This window comes from Lytechinus variegatus, chromosome 4 (genome assembly GCF_018143015.1).
Source record: "Lytechinus variegatus isolate NC3 chromosome 4, Lvar_3.0, whole genome shotgun sequence".
NCBI classification, from domain to species: domain Eukaryota; kingdom Metazoa; phylum Echinodermata; class Echinoidea; order Temnopleuroida; family Toxopneustidae; genus Lytechinus; species Lytechinus variegatus.
Genome location: NC_054743.1, coordinates 56,182,971 through 56,201,084, shown reverse-complemented (window position 1 = coordinate 56,201,084; position 18,114 = coordinate 56,182,971).

The window sequence follows — 18,114 nt, the reverse complement described above, 5'->3', positions numbered from 1 at the left end:
TTTTAGTGATTTTTCATCTTCTGCGCATGCAGTTTGTGCAATGTCAATGTCTAATCACGAACTGCTTCTTTCACCTCAAGGCCGAATTGACGGTGGAACATGGTAGGATGAAAGTAGAAAACAAATAAGCCGAATGAAATTCAGCAACATTGGCCACGGAATGATTTTGTTAGGGGGTTGAAGCCCCGCCCCTCCCTCACCGCCCCCGCTTACGCAGACCCTGCATAATACTCAGGGAGGGGGAGGTATGCGCATTCTGGTATTCTGGTCGTTATGCAAATGAAGAATTAATACAATAACCGACTCATTATTCCTGTTGTGTTTCATTATCAAGTATTCCTGTATGCTATGTGCCATTGTTGCAATCTATGGTGATTCAGTGACAATTGATATCCTTATGTAAAAAGTCCATGCATTGGATAATACTGCATGGATGTATAACTGTATTGTGGATATAAGCGAGATTCTTTAAAAAGTGTATAACTTATTAAACTTTTATAGATTACTGAAGCGATGACGTCGGTTGCCATGGTGCCATGGCTGCCTGGTTCTAAACAAGTGAACCCGGAAGTATTGCGAACTGTTCATATCACAAAGCACGTGTTTCTCAGGAAAAGAAGGTTGCTATCGGAATTTCATCAACCTCACAATAATGGTAACAACCAGGGACAAACACATCATCATTTTTCAAAATTAGAATGTGTATAAACGATTGTCAGCTGCGACTCTGTTTAGAACCAACCGGTTCATTGCCATGACACCGTGACGTCACAATTCGGTACTGAAAACGTCGGTCCATATTTTACATCCGATTTTGAAGAAATTTCGCTTGTTACACTTGTTTTGCGTCCCCTATTTCATTCAAATTTATCTTCTTGGTGGTGGACGGGTCCTTAAATTATTTTGTGACCAACCGATTCAAAAGAGTCGAAGATAAAAAGATACCCAAACATAACCACTGCAGCTGTAAGACCGTCCTCTACCATGGAAGGTTGTATTTGATCGAATATTGTCAGTTCTATTAGATATTTCATTCTTACCGAGCAGTAACAACCTTAAAACAATAAATGACGTTCCTGCGCAATTGATTTCTAATGCCTGATACGATACTTATTACTCTATTTTTTTTTTTTTTGAAAGAGTTACTTTTCATTGAACTTTTACATTGTTATTATCTTGTTTAGAAACAAGCAATCATTCTAATGTAGGATATGAAGTTGAATCGTCTGTAAATAGGGTAACTACATGATTTAATTGTACCAAACGTAATCTAAGCAGAGAAATGCAAACTTCCTAATATGTTTATTAAAAAACAAATTATAATTTTATATTGCTCATTGCATCATTGGTTCGATGTCTTGTTTTGCAGCATTTTATATACTGTAGAGATTGATGGGATGACCAAACAAAAACAAAATCCGATGAGTTTCTATCATCTCATAATTTCATTTAATTTTTCATATCACTCTTTCCCATTTCCCGCGATGGCATTTAATATTTTGTTTGTTTATCTTGACATAATAAGCAAATACAACATAAAAAGTATTTCAGTACAATCATACAACGTGGTTATGAATGGAGGATGCTGTCAAAGAGTTTGTAGAGAGATTGAATGCATGAGCGCTGAAAGGCAGCTCGAGCTAAAGCCGAGGTAATAATGACATCGATCCTCGGAATGGAATATTTCTAGATAGATGGCGCTATATAAATGCGTATTATTATTGTACAGTGCATCCTTTTTTTTTTGAAATATTGCTGTAAATAATGTGAATAATGAAAAAAAATAAGAAAAAGGAAAAACCTTATTGCCTGCAAATTGCACAAAATTAAAGAGAAATAACACAAAAGAGATCAGGATAACCATTTTTGTCAATACAGGGCAGTAACATGAATGCGAAGTACGTGACAAAAAAGCATGGTAAACCTTAAACTGGCGTGCAGGAAAAGATGGGTAATCACAAATGGTTCGCTATAATGGTATAAGTTTAAATTAAAAAAAACGGATTTTGTTCAACAATCTCTACAAACTCTCAATATTGCTTGTTACTGTATTTGTATCAAATCACATAGTATCTGATGTAAATAGATTAAAAGTGGTGTCTGTATATTGTGTAAATACTATATTACATAACGTAGTTATATTATTTGTTCATTGTTTTTTGTGAATTGTTTTGCATTACGGTAATTATTTACAATGCCCTACCAGACGAAGTTTGAAATGAAATGAAATGAAATGTGGCTCACAAATTGGTCTCGAGGTAAAAATGTGCAGGAAATAATGCTTCCATAAGTCACAAAACATGTTGCCGTGGTAAATACATATGCCATATTTAAAAAAAAATGCCAAAAAATAAACAGTTTGTACTACTTCATCAGTTTATAAGCAATTATCATGATATGTATCTCACACATTAGTCTTGAGGTAAGAATAGTTAAGACATTTATGTTCATGTGTTGGAAACTGTTGACATGGTAACCCGGGGGGGCCACTTACATTGACGAGTGGATACCATGCGCGACCAAAAAAACACGTAAAAAGGATGTCCTTTTCACGATAGGGCACGTTACGTACGTAACGTGAAAAGGGTGCCAAAAACACAAAAATAATGAAAAAAGGGTATCTATTTCGCTAGTAAAATTACGTGTTTAGGGTCGAATTTGTGGGGATGATAAAACAAAATTAAATGCTTTATAAAGGATGTCCTTTTTGCCCCAACACTACGTGTTTAGAGTCCTATACTTGCGCGAGGTGTAGAAGGTGGGGTCGTACTAAACCAAATAAGGTAAAGCCAACAACCAAAGGACCCGTAACAATAAAACATTCCTTTACTTGTTTAGGGGTTCATTTCAGGAAATATTTGCCAAGAGTATCGTTTTGTTTCCAATACTTGTTAAGGGTTAGGTTTCACACGCCGATACTTGTTAAGGGGTGCATTTTCAGAATATGGAAATTACGTGTTTAGGGTGCTTTTCGAGACCCCATGGTCGCGCATGGTATCCACTCGTGAATGGAAGTGGCCCCCCCCCCGGGCATGGTAACGACATAAAGGTGGGGAATTGGTAACCTACATTTATAGTTCTAGTTCCTATGTTGGAAGTCAACAAGGGCACATGACAAAATGTATATATATATTTGTATGGAACTAACCTTACAACGTAAGTTTATTAAATTTGTATATAGTTTGTAAAAAAAAAATTAAGATTCGGTCTCCTCCAGGTATTATAATATATTGATCATCAGGAAGTAACATTAATCTTTCACTAAAGTTAATTTACTTGAGTTATAGTATAAAAATATTTAACGTTGTAAATTTTACTATTCCGAGGCCAAGTTCCGATGTTTAGTTTAATTGAATACTCGAGCCACAGAAACAATGATTTTTTTGCTGTCGAGGCAACATGCATAGAAATCCAATCAAGAGATCTGTATTCTAAGTATGCTTTAAAAGAAAAAGCCCAATATATAACAACTATAAAGTTGGACATGATCGAATGTACATATACTGTGTTTTCTAAGACCTATACAATGTCATGTACTTCTTTTAAAGGGCGAGAAGGGGAAGAATGTTGCTGCAAGATTAGTGTGTTTATGACGTGTGTTACATACTGGTTACTAAGTGCTTATTGTCCCTAACAAACATCATGGGTATTGTAGATAAATAATGATGAGTGTAAATGACGCCTGGATTTAGCCCTGGAATTGGATTCGATACTACGACCTGATAATTGACAAGGAAGAATCAGAACCACTGCCATGACTACTAGTCTCTGTTATCATCCATGTTTATGTTGACTCGCTGAAACATTTCAATTCTGTATAATCTATATTGCTTAATGTCTTGTGATTCTTTTTAATTTGTAATTTATGTTTAAATTGCTGAGTGAAAATAACGCCTGAGGTAAGATTCGATCCTACGACCCGATGATTGAAAAGTAAGAATCAGAACCACTACTAGTCTCTGTTATCATCCAGGGTTATTTCGACTCGCTGAAATATTTCAATTTTGTATACTCTATGTTGCTTTATGCCTTTGATTCTTTTTAATTTGTAATCAATGTTTATATTGCTGAGTGAAAATAACGCATGAGGTAAGATTCGATCCTACGACCGATGATTAAATAGGAGGAATCAGAACCACTACTAGTATCTGTTATCGTCCAGGTTTATTTTGCCTCGCTGAAATCTTGAATACTCCATATTGTTTAATGTTTTGTGATTCTCTGAATTTGTAATTCATGTTCATTTAAACATGTAGGCCTACTACTAGACATGATGCTTTGGTAAGATCGATTTAAATTAGAGATTGTGGATATTTTTTTTTAGATCTATTCAAGGGCAGAATCATAAATGATTCATTCTGTGGAGGCATATTATAATAGTTAATATCTAAATACATTTATTAATCATGATCGTTCTATGCGTTATATCACAGTGCTACAAACGGTTTATTGCCTTAATTATCAATTTGTGCCCGTCAATCAAAATCTGTCTTTCTACTACATATCATAAATTAAATGATTGCCGATGTGTTACATATTCGTTCTTCATTTACCGAATAAAGAATAAAAGACACAAATAAATATTAAACAATGTTTTTAATTGAGTTTGTAAAGATATTCTTTGTAATGGGATCTCGCCTCGAATACACATATATCATAAACGAAGAAAACCTACAGCGCCATATAATAAAGGTTGTGTTATTTACGTCATAGCGCCACCTTATCTCGCTTTGGCTTGTTAAAGTTTCTAACTGCTTGTTTTTGATGCAATTCGGCAGTGCCGCCGCCTACCTGTTGCGACAATGGTTTGACACCTGAGCCATTGGAAACATTTTTTAAAGGGGGAGCGTATGTAGTTTAAAGCCGTAAAAAAACGAAAAGAAAGGGGCAGGGGTCAATAAAAACATGAAGTCCATTTTGGACCCGAGAAATTATACAAGAACAGAATTAAAGAAACTAAGAAAGAGAGGTCTCACGACAAAATGAAGGTCACTTTGCTTTTATTTCTCCATTTTGCAACACCTACTAGAATTCCATGTGGTGCTGCCAATGGGGAATAACACATAGACCAGCCCATGTAAATTTGTGAGGGTGTTTCAATGCTTCACCTCCCTGCTTCCCAGGGTCATGGTTTACACGTGAGAGCAAATGAGATCAAAATCAGAAAGTGCATTTGGATATGACTATTAAGTACAACAATGTTAATTTGTATAAAAGAGTGAATGAATATTTATTTCAATAGGGAATAATTGCTTAATTTGCATGACAATTCATTTAGACCACTTCTCCATGATTGAATGAATGGCATGTTTCTTACATTTTTATCTTACTGTTTCTCCCAATGTGTGCATAAATGACGATGTCTGTACAATTCTGCCTGAGAAAATTATCACATACTACCGATATCATCAATAATGCTTAAAGTGTATATTCATGTTCAAAGCCTTAGACTAATATCTAAAGGCGTATATTACCAGCCTACTACATGTCCGTGCCCCTGAGATAATATGAATTATAATGAATAAAGATATATATGTTTTTACAATAATTCAATTTTCGATTTTGTATGAAAATCAAAATAAAATTGATATGGTTGTGAGTCCAAACTGCACGGATGTCCATATCTTACGCATTAGTACAATACGCGATATAATGACTGCGGAAAGACGTTCAAAAAACGGAAGCAACCAACAAAAGTTCTAAATGCGACACGTAAGACGTAAGTTAATTCATTTTAAGTTCAATTTATGAAAGTAAATCATGATAATTTACAATATTTCTGCTTTATTTGAAAGAAAAATCTAGAAAAATAACTATCAAATTATCGAATTCTTGCCGAAAATTTAGCGTTGATTCTTCCGTTGTCAGATACATGTACATCATTTTGCCATGATTCAAGCATAGAAACTAATCGATGTATGTATGTACAGATACACCTTTTTGCCATGATATTGCTGTATGAATTGTATGATGGATCTACAGATATATCATTTTGCCATAAACGTAGGACTAATGTGGACAGTTGAATAATGTTGCTTATATGGTGTATCTACATAAAAACAGTTATTTTGATGAAAAACAAAAGTTAAATGTTATAAAAACTATTAAGAAAGATAAATTCAATGACATTCTTATAAATCTAACCAAATTCAACACTTGGAAATATTCTTTTGAAGAAAGACAAATGCTGTAACTTCAAAGTGATTTTTCTAAGAATGTGCATTTTGCCGCTGTGTTAATGGAAGTACATTCAAGGATAACAAGGAGAAGACTTTTATTAAAAAAGTTTGATTACTTTTCCCAAAGAATTTTATAAACAATGAGTGCATAATCTCGATAATAAGTAACCCCTTATTCAATGTGATGAAACTTTTTTCGAAACTGTCTTTAGCAATGTTATTTGGCAGTAATGTTGATTAACCTATCGGCAGAATTCTGTGCAAAAATGAAATCGATATATGTATTTATGGATGAGTAAACACACATCACAGGGGAAAATGGCATTGTTTAATGTCATAGATAGATTTTTTTTCAGTTTTTAATATGACTTAATTGCTGTTGTTTTTATCATCCATCTTTTTTATCACCACACACTCTCCGATCTTTAACACTTTCATGGTTGAGCGAGCACACTTGAAAACTTAGAAATGAATATTATTTATATTGCATAAATGCATTATGTTTTAGAACAATTTCTCAGGATCAAAAGTTATGGAGTATTCAGTGATGGATCCAGAATTTAATTATAGATAGGGGCCGAGGATTTGTGAGAGGAGTACATAATTAACATTTCCCAATTTTAACATTTTTAGTGATAGAGGATATTAACATGAACCCCTAAGATGATACGTCACCAAAAATTGTGGTCACTCAACCATGAACATACTATGATGGATAGTAAAACGACATTAGCACTCTAAAATTCACCAACAACCTTCGCCCGGCATATCTTGTTCACCCAATCTAAAAAACGACTCTTGTGACCTTAAATCAATTTTCATAGGAATGAAGTACTTTACCAATTTACAAGAAAAGACAGGTTTTGAATATTTGATGTTAAGAATACAAACATTTTCTTAGTGTTCAACACAACTGGGTATACACACTTGTCAAATATGATACTTTCATGTATACATGTATGCTAAAACCTCCTCCGTTTCTGCTTCTATATCTTCGGCCATGCGTTTTGAGTTTTGCCAGTTTTGTGTGACGTGTTTTTGCGACATGCAAGTTTCGTCTTTTTTTTCAATTAAACACTTGTTTAAAATGTTTATACAACTTCTGTGTGATTCACATAATAAACACTGTTGTTTACTACTGTGTAGTATTTAACGAGACCCATCTGAATCTAGCTAGTCGCTATCAAAATGATTGTCAGGACCCTGGTGTATGTAATCAAACAAAATAAGAATACATTATTGTTTGTTTGCTTAATATTTAGTATGGCGTAACATTTAATACTCATCTATGGTTAGTAAAGGTTTGATCCCCATGCTATCCAAAGTGAATAGTCGGATTTAGATAAAGGTTACAAGGCAGTTGTACATATTAGGTCTCCATGACCCTCTTTTCCAAGAATGCAACAGTTATCTATCTTAGGCAGATATATTCCCCAAGTTTGGGTTAAATACAATTATATTGCCTCTTCCATGTTTTTTTTTATGAAGCAAGCCATTTCCTTGGTACTTCCAATACTTTACATTGCCATTCCTTCAGTTATACTTACATATTTCGTGATAAATTCAAATCTAGGACAACGATGTTAAAGTTATCCGTTGAGGGCTTCCATGTAACGAGGATTTCATTGCTGAAAATTGTCTCGTAGATCTGTACTACACATATGTATACTGGCTCAAATCAAAACGCGTGGCCGTACTTCACTATCTTACATGTTTATCAATAGATCATTAAGCCTAGACGCTTTGGCGACCACAAATATATAATTTTTGCATACATGTAATATATCACTAATTTCATCGACGTTCGTGAACAAGCTGACCCCATTCAATTGAATAAACTTTAAATCCCTACCCCACAATTCCCTGAAATTACCGGAATCGTAGTGTGCTTAAAAATAAGAATTATTGATTAAATTGTGTGACTGTTTTGCTTTCCGTTTTGGTTGCAAAGGGTCTTACTCAGCTGAAAAGGGTAAATGTTTAAGTACACAACGTGGACAAATCCATTTTGCAAAATTGTAAAATAGATCATTGTACCATTACTGAGAAAGATGAACATCTAATAGGTATCCATTTAAAACGTTTCGTATATAATAGACTTTAAAATCTACTTTCACAAATTGTTGACATGATATGCCACAAAGATTATCCCTACCCCAAAACGAATTTATCCTTAAAACAATACTTACGACAAAAAATTTCATCAAAATGAGAAAAAAGTGAGATGTATTACAAGGATGTGAATAGACCTGTAACATGGCCCTGTTAAGCGGGGATGCCGAAGCACCCCCAATGTTTTCCTGGGGGTGCTGCGTGTATTATTCTACATAAGCAGCACCCCTGGAATTCTGGAAGATGCGAAGCAATGGAGAAATATAAACCAAACTGACCTTTATTTTCCAGTGGAATACCTCTTTTGCCTTCCAAATTTACGTCAGCATCCCCAGTGAAAATAATCGTTCCCAGAGCCTTGACTTGCAATGATGGAAAATGCAGGAAGAAAAAAATAATACATGTATAAGTAATATATTGCTTAAATTTCCATATAGGTCTAATGCTTTTTTAGCGAACGTAATGAGTTTCTTGATGGAATTTACGGAGCTGCGAATATTTTTACATCCATTAGAGACAAAAAATGAAACAAAAAATGAAACAATTTTTTTAAATCCCCGTTCTGTGTTCAAGATTCCAGATTTGTAGTCTATAGCGGTAAGGTCCTCGGAAATTGATATCCTAGTTTTATTCAGTTTTCTTCTGTTAAGGAACGGCAAAGTTTCTGATACAATTTCGTCTCGAATTTTGTCCCTCTGAATTGCCATCATTTTTTATGACTTAAAATCTTAAATTACCAATTGATTACTTCTGACTAATCATATATCTGTTTCTCCAGGTCGTTCAGCGTTGAATATTTTGAATCTCTGTCAATTTCAAACACTATAGATTTCATTTTTATATTACCTCCCCTATGCAGATGACCCAGTCCTTTTGGCTGAATGCAAAGAAGATATACAGTCACTTGTAACCAATATCAAATATAGAAATGAACAATTAGACCAGAAAAGAAACATTTAGAACACAAATACGGAATGTCCTAATATAGATAGTGTTATAAAGTGAAAGGTGGTGAAAAAAGATCAATAGAATATATATTTTGGTCAGCAAATAACAGGGGATGACAAATTTGAACGAGAAATTAAAAGGACCTGCCTTGCAAAGAACGCTTTCTCATCAACCGGATTATAAGCTGTATCAGTTAGCACACGATTATGCCTCAATAAATGCTACGTTTGGTCCATCTTAATGTATGAATATTGTGGAAAGAAAGGAAATCGAACGATGATGTCCCGAAACTCATGGATCTCACACGTAAAGAACGATTAATATTATTCAAGGAACACAAATTCTAATACGATGGCCATACCAGAAGACACGAATTTTTGCCAAATAAAATAATAGAGGGTAAATTTGAGGGAACAGGAGGGAGGGGCGAAAAAGGAAAATCTGGCTTGGGAATATTTAGGAGAGGACAGACAGAAAGATATACGTATGTTGTGAGCTAGCGCTGGACAGAGACAGATGGAAAACCATGACCTCCAACCTCTTTAAGGAGAAGGAACAGTAGTATGGCTCGGTAAGATTTTTAGATTCACTTTCTTCTGCAAGATTCGACAACTTTTAGCCTTTATACTTCAGCTCTTGTATTTCCTATATTATCACTTGGAATACGTTATTCCTTGTGTGATATCTCAGTCACGCAATCCTGGTATACGAGTGTTGTTTTTTTTTCTAAGCTGAATTATACCTATGGAAAGTCGCATTTAAACTTTTTAGATGTATTAAGTTAAATACGCGAAAAAGCAATAACAACAGGGGTCTCTTTCAGAGAGCTTATCCTGTATCTATATTTCATAATAAATAAATGAAATGAATGAATCCACTCTCAACTTATACACACTCCATAAACGCCAACAACACGACACCCTGAGGATCAGAAAACGAATTCCTCTTCCATGTATAAAGTCAACATATATCATTGGACACGAACGATAGACATTACTACGTATTATACAGTATTTATTTCTCTCTCCTTTCTTCTCTCCCTCTAATTCCGTCCCCATTTTACTATTATTTCCATCTACAGTATCTCTATCATGGCAATGAAAACAAGAAAATGCGAAATAAATAATAGAAACACCCACTCTCCTTGTGCAAACTAGAGTTCCCAAAAATCCACAATACATTCGCACTAACACTATCATGATTATCAAGCTGCACAAAACCTCGTCCCGCGTGATCGAACAGAGATTTCAATGTCATATTCGTGGTTAAACTCCTTTATACAATTTACAAACTTTGCTTGCGGGCGTTGATGAAGTTCGCAGTCGGGTTTTGCGGTACATTTTGCAGTACATTTTGCAGTACATGAACTAAGTTGCAATAATTCACCGGGAACCGAATGACAGGACTCTAAGGGTTGTCCTAACTTTTATGATAGGCCTACCTCTCAGAGGAAGGATACCAAGTGACGTCACCTACGCCTACATCTATCTTGAATGTGCTTGAATGTGGAAGATAAAGTGGAGTCCAGTCATCATGGATGGTAATATGATGCACCATGCAGGAAATTGAGATTGTTTTCATCGTTGATATTGGAAAACCCTGTTAAAGGTAAGCGCATTACAAACGTCCATGACCACGTATTTTCAATTTTGACTCAGACAAAACGACACACACCTACTTTTGGGCGGGCAAATTATTTCGTTTTAGGAGCGTGTTTTTAATTTGTACCTAATTGAAGCACTAAGCGATGCATTTGAACTTCTTTTCTCACCCTTCCCCTTATTTAAAATCTTCATTTGGTTATTCTCTTTTTTCATTCTTCGAATCCATTTCTCTCTCTCTCTCTGCTCTTATTTTTTCCCCTTCACAAACCATCAGATTCTCTTTAGTCTGCTATGCAGACTCTGAATGGCTCGTGAGATGGGATCTCAGCGCGCGAAGCGCGCTGCTGCTTGTTTGCGACGCAAACCAGTCTGAAAGGACAAGCGAAGCGAGCCATTAGACCTAGTCTGCTATGCAGAGTTTGTCTTCCTTTCTTTCCTTTTCCCCCTCTTTTCCCCCTTTCATTATTCTTGACTTGTTCTTTTCCTACTTGTATGCAGACTCCTTGAATCAGCTGTGGTACAAACACTGCAGATGTTAGTCTAGACTAGTTTCTCTTAGAAGTACAGGAAGCGCCCTGGTGTAGCGGTTCTGACTCTTGCCTTGTAAGCAGAGGGTCATGACTGTGTTCGAATCCAACCATGGCCAAGCGTCCTTTTATTGGCAAGGCTTAAATCCACGATTTGCCACTCTCACCCAGGTGTTAATTGGGTACCGGTGGGAAACAACCGTCATTGCGGTTGGTTTAGCAAGTGTGCGCCTAACAGGCTGCTTGAAATGCTATGAATCCAGTAACCGGGTAATAATAATTGTGAACAGATTTGAACAGTCGTAGATTGATAAAGCGCTATATAAATGCCAATTATTATTATAACTGTTGATATTATTATTACAGTTAAAATGGGTTCGCTTACAGCACAAAAGAGAGGTGTCAGTGGTTACATATAAGGGTATATTAACATTCAACGCTTTTAACAGAAATGTTCACAAAAAAAAACGGACACAAAGAGTGCGCTTAAAACAGCTCTATTGTAATCAAATAAAATAATTATAGAAAAAAGTATTCCAGCGCTCAGTAACGGTTCAAGGTAAATCAATGCTAGAGCATGATTCAATTCCCATTGATGGAGAAAAACCCTTCCTTTTTATAGCAATATGATTTCCTCCTGTGTATTCAGAAAAAATCATTAAAAAACGATACCTAGCTTATTTTTTTATTATCTGAACATTGCGTAGATAAAATGTATCTCTCTTAAAAGAAATAAGGTACAATATCGTCGAATGTTCCATGGCTACATTTGGAATAATGTCAGCATCTTTTACAAATACAAACACTTATTTAGGAGGTATTCTGAATTTAAAAATCGTTCCTTTATTCATTTAAATATCTTAGATTCAGGATATTTTTGTGATGCAATACGTCGACCACTTCATGGTCACAGACAGAAAACAGAGGTAATATTCTGCGCTTTTTTGTATATGCTATTGGGATCTCGTCGTACAAACTTTCATCACATTTCCTGGATGTTCTCAGTATAATGTTTCTGTGTGCTATGTAATAATGTTTGCCGTATACACATGAGCATGTTCATGTATACACAACAAACGGGTTTTCTTCATCTTTTATTCAGCATGAGATTACATCGACCATTTGCGTCAGAATTCTTTCACCTTTTATATCATAAAACCATTCATCATTGAAGTCTAGGATACCTCGAATGGACAGAGATCCATGTGAAAATCAAGACTTTCATTTAGTTTCTTCAAAATACTCTACTGTGCATAGTATATTTGCTCTTTGGTTATTTTTTAATCGTTTATACCAAGCTCACAGGGTGAAATGACCCTTCATTTTTTCTCACGTTTGAATATTATCTTTGCTAAACAAGACAACCTGAATATGTGGTATTGTCCTAGTATATTAACCCAATTGGTAATAACTCGTAGATAGAGTGCAGTAATGATTTACAATATGGAGTTATAGAATAATGAACAAAGCAACTCACCAACACATTTATAATATTGTGTGCAATCGAAATTAAATTTCCACACTTTATGTAGAGCTATCTGACCGTGTTCTATTCGTGAAAAAAATTCGAGTCAGCTATTTTGAAATATCTATTTTTCTTTCAAAGTTTATTTTCATTCATTAAATCAACTGAAATTATTGAAAAGAAAAACACTACAAACTTTTTTTCCACAACATAATCATGTTTTTTTTTACAATAAGCCTATGGATATTCGTGTAATGTTTTGTGATTAAAACTGACTTACACCCTGTCTCGTTTCGATATCATTATACATTTCTTTCTTATTTTCTATACACTGTATGTGATCAATGTACATCGATATTTTGCTACCATTATAAATAATTCAGTTTTCATGATGGAATGGTCACTTGCACGGCGACAGAATAAAGACCTCGTATCAGTGTGCGAAAAATGGTTCTGATAGACTGGTCTTTTTTTGTTAATCTTGATATTTTTTACCATGTTTCATCCAAACATGATTCTGATTGGGATTCAATATTCGTTGGACTGTCCAATCGCCAGTTATTCAGCATTATGAACCTATTTTCTATCACAATTATAGTTATAAGACTTAATGAAAATGTCCAGGCACTTTTCATACCTTACTGCACACTAGTTCGTTGTGTTAGTCATGTTAGTCTGGGGCAAATAACATATCATCGGCCGGACAAATTTATTCGATGTGATACATTGATTCAATATGATTGATAGATGAACGAATCAAGCACATCTCATACATTTCACTACTTTTAGGTTTCAAAGTAAAATCATATATAGCAATGATAAAGAATCAGATTTTACTTCAAACTGTAAAATAAAATCTAAGCAATGAGTTCTTAAACTTTGAAGAGTATATTTCAGTTTTGCAATGTATTTCCTGGTGATATGGTTGTTTATTTAGGAGGGGGAAAATAATGTTTAGAAAAAAAATAGTAATGAGAAATACAAATTAATGACGTGGACAAGAATTTGGACAAGGCCCAACTATACCAACTCATATTTGAGATTCCGAGATCGTGAAAGAGTTCTGAAATCTGCTGCGTCATGTCTAAAAGAAAAAAGAATGAAGGGTAAACTAACATTCATTACAAATGATGTTGCAAGATCAGTGAGAGATGATAGAAAGAAGCTACTTCCAGTAAATAGAAAACTGAGAGAGCAAGGTTTCTTCGCAATTATACCCTTCAATGTACCAGCATACGTACTTTTCAAAACTGAAGAAGGTCTCTTTAGGAAAGTATTCGTCACAGACATCGATAAATACAAGTGAGCTGAATTTTGATTGATCCAGCTGGATATTATTTCGGCCTTAAATTGGATGATTCATTTTTTTTTACTGGGCCTTAAGAATGTATGCGCGTTTCATTCAAGACAAGGGATAGGCTGATATAAACAGACACACAGCCCGAACTCTATTATTTGTTTTCTTCTTTCTTTTTTCCTGTTGTAATTTTTACTTACCGTGCTTGAACTTTCAGGTTATGAAATATGTCAAAAAGCAGATCTCTTTTTGAGACGAATGATAATGTCCTTAATATGTTATCGTTAAATGTGAGATGTATGCAAAACGTAATTAAAAGGAGGAGTATTTTTCATTGGGCGCAAAACCAACACATAGATATTGTAATGTTGCAGGAGACCAATAGTTGCCAAAAGGATAAAAGCTACTGGGCACGTGAATGTGGTGGCAATATACTATTTTGTCATGGAACGACGCATAGCAAAGGAGTCGCCTTCCTTTTTAAAAATGGATTAGATATAAATATTAGACAAATATACAAAGACTATTGTGGAAAAATTTTATGTATCCATGCAGATTGTGGAAAGTTACATTTCCTTATAATTATTATATATGCACTAAATATAGAAAATATGCAAATACAGTTCTATAACGATTCGTTGAATGTTATTAGAAAGGAATGGAATGGTGAAGAACACAGAGTAATTGGAGGAGATTTTAATTGCGTCTTAAACCCCCACATAGATAAAATGGGTGGAACAAAATCTAGTAAAAAAATGATGTTGAACGGATCAAAGATATTCTGATTAATTTAAATTTGATGGATATCTGGCGAAGTATAAATGTAAATAAATCCTGCTTTACTTGGAGACAAAAAAGCCTTTTGTCCAGTGTAGGCTAGATTATTTTTAATAGATTGTGATAGGCAGGAAATTAAGAAAGTTGATATAACTTATGCCCTACGAACACATCATTCTGCAGTATGTATGTCAATAAAGCTGAGTGAAATATCCAGAGGAAAGGGATACTGGAAGCTAAATTCATCCCTATTGCAGGATGACAATTATGTTAAAGCACTATCAGAAAGTATAAAAGAATGGAAAATAGACTTTATGCATATGGATTCAAAACTAAAATGGACTGGATAAAGTATCAAATTAAATCATTTACAATTAAATACTCAAAAAAATAAAAATAAAGAATCTTATTTAAATTATCTGCGAAAGAGATTAGCATTAGGCACTAAAAATAAAACGGATAGTAAGATTTTTTGATGAACGGCTTTCTTCATGTAAAATGTATTTTAATCATTTTATAAGAGAATATGGTGGGCGCTTTTTACTCTATTGTAATTCTGAAAAAAAAGATTGCTTAAAACTAAGATTTGTACCCTCTTTTTATAAAGACGTCTTATATGCCTATTTTGAGTTAAGAGATCTGAGTAACCATGATGCATTTTCTCATGAAAGTATTATTTGGAATAATAGACAAATAAAAATGGCTGGTGTCAGTTGTTTTGTGAAGAAATTGTTCAATATCGGTATTTGGTTTATACAAGATTTATTTGATGACAATGGTCAATTAATCCCTTTTATAAAGTGACAAAGAATTCTTCTTTGGCGTTCAATTGTTTCTGCTATTCCACAAACAGTTAAAGCTTGTTGTTCCGAGAGGCGACATTTAAAAGTTAGAAATTTTTATAGTTTTTGGAAATAAAAAATATTTATATCAAAATTGTCAACCAAGATCATAAATATGATATTAAAAGAAGATAAATACCTAACCCTTATTTCTGAAATATATTGGAGATCAAGGTATGATATAAGTGAAGATGATTTTAGTTGTATTTACGAGCTGCCTTTTGAAGTTATTCCAGATACAAGAACAAGAATAGTTCATTATAAAATAAATACAAGATGCCTACTGGTAAATGGAAAGTTTAAGAAAATGAAAGTTGTAGATAATGAGATGTGTTCTTTTTGTAAACAAGTCAGGAAACAATTGAACACCTGTTGGTAGAATGTTCGCATACTCGAGATTTTGTGAATGAACTTTAAGATGGTGGCATAATAAATTTAAAAAAGAAATTATCCAAGTAAAGGATGAAGAGATTTTATTCGGAATTAAAAACAAGCAAGATGTGTTATTGAATCATTGCCTTATTGTAGCAAAGAAAACTTTATATCTGTGTAGATATATTAATATATCCTTCCTTGTTTTGACTTTTTTACCAGTAAATTAAAAAAGTGTATTGCTTATAGGGAGTCTACAATGTATAGATTTTTTAGAAAATGGAATCTATTAGATTTAGGGTAATGTAGACGAACAGACTTGTATTGCTTCTCTGTGTTTCTAATATTTTCCCTTTGTTGTTTTTGTATATATTTTTTATCAAAATGTAACCTATCCATACTGCACACTGTTATTTCATATTGTTATTAAACCTCTTTGTAATATGTGTATGAGATGGTTATACTAAATAAAAACGTTTCAAAACAAATATCTGTAAATGTATTAAATATATTGATTCATGACCGTTCTGTCATGCCAAGATTGCCAACGATAATAATAATGATTATATTATTATTATCAATTTTATGGTTATGATTGCCGCCATCATTATCACGAATACTGCTAGTGCTACTCTTACTACAATTCATAGGGTTTGTTACAATCATCCGCGTTCGCAGAGCGGGGATCCGGGGATGACCCCACCATTTCGAGATAAACCGGGGGAGATTTTCTCGAAAGGGTGGGTTGAGGAAGGGGAGTCAAATCAACGCACGCTTTACGAACAACCTGGGAGCCTTTCACGAAAGGCTATTAGCTCTCCGAACCAGTTCGTTCTACGACAATTATTAATTAACCAATAACAACAGTTTATTATTAATAGATTATTAGCACTGGCGTACAGATAGAAGGGGTGGGGGGCTGCCTACCACCCCCACTTAATTTTTCAAGAACAAGAAAAAGGGAAAGAAAAGGAAACAGGGACAGAGATAGAGAGGGGGCAAAATTTGACATTCCGTCAAAAATCTGATAGAAAATTGGATTTTCAAACGCATTAATCTTAAAAAAAACCTTCATATTCATAACTTAAACGAAAGAGGAAGTTCAAACGTCGTACCGGGGGGGGGGGGGGCACTTCCATTCACAAGTGGATACCATGCGTGACCATGGGGTCTCGAAAAGCACCCTAAACACGTAATTTCCATATTCTGAAAATGCACCCCTTAACAAGTATTGGCGCGTGAAACCCTATCCTTAACAAGTATTGGAAACAAAACGATACTCTTGGCAAATATTCCCTAAAATGAACCCCTAAACAAGTACAGGAATGTTTTATTGTACGGGTCCTTCGGTCGTCGGCTTTACCTTATTTGGTTTAGTCGGGGTTTAGTACGACCCCACCTTCTACACCTCGCGCAAATGGGACTCTAAACACGAAGTTTTGGGGCAAAAAGGACATCCTATTTAAAACATTTTAATTTTGTTTTATCATTCTGGCAAATTCGACCCTAAACACGTAATTTTCCTAGCCAAATAAATACCCTTTTTTCATTATTTTTGTGTTTTTGACACCCTTATCACGTTACGTACGTAACGTGCCCTATCGTGAAAAAGACATCCTTTTTACGTGTTTTTTGGTCGCGCATGGTATCCACTCGTCAATGTAAGTCCCCCCCCCCCCCGGGACGGCGTATCACCAACTTATGGACAATTAGTGTTTTTGCGCGAGTAACTTCCTCTTTGTTTGTTTCGGATGAATCTGGTTTTCCCCAATTTTTTTTTTTTTGTCAAAAATAAGTTTTTGTCCGCTATCTTTTCAAGCAATTTGCAGCAATAGTCGCACTTTTGGTAAGGAAAAAAATATACGTAACAAATAGCAGAAAAGGGTTATTGTTTTGTACAAGACTCGAACTTTGCAAAACCCTAATAAATATTCCATAAAACATATGGTTAAAGAGTACTGTATTAAAGATAGCAAATACAGATCAGTACT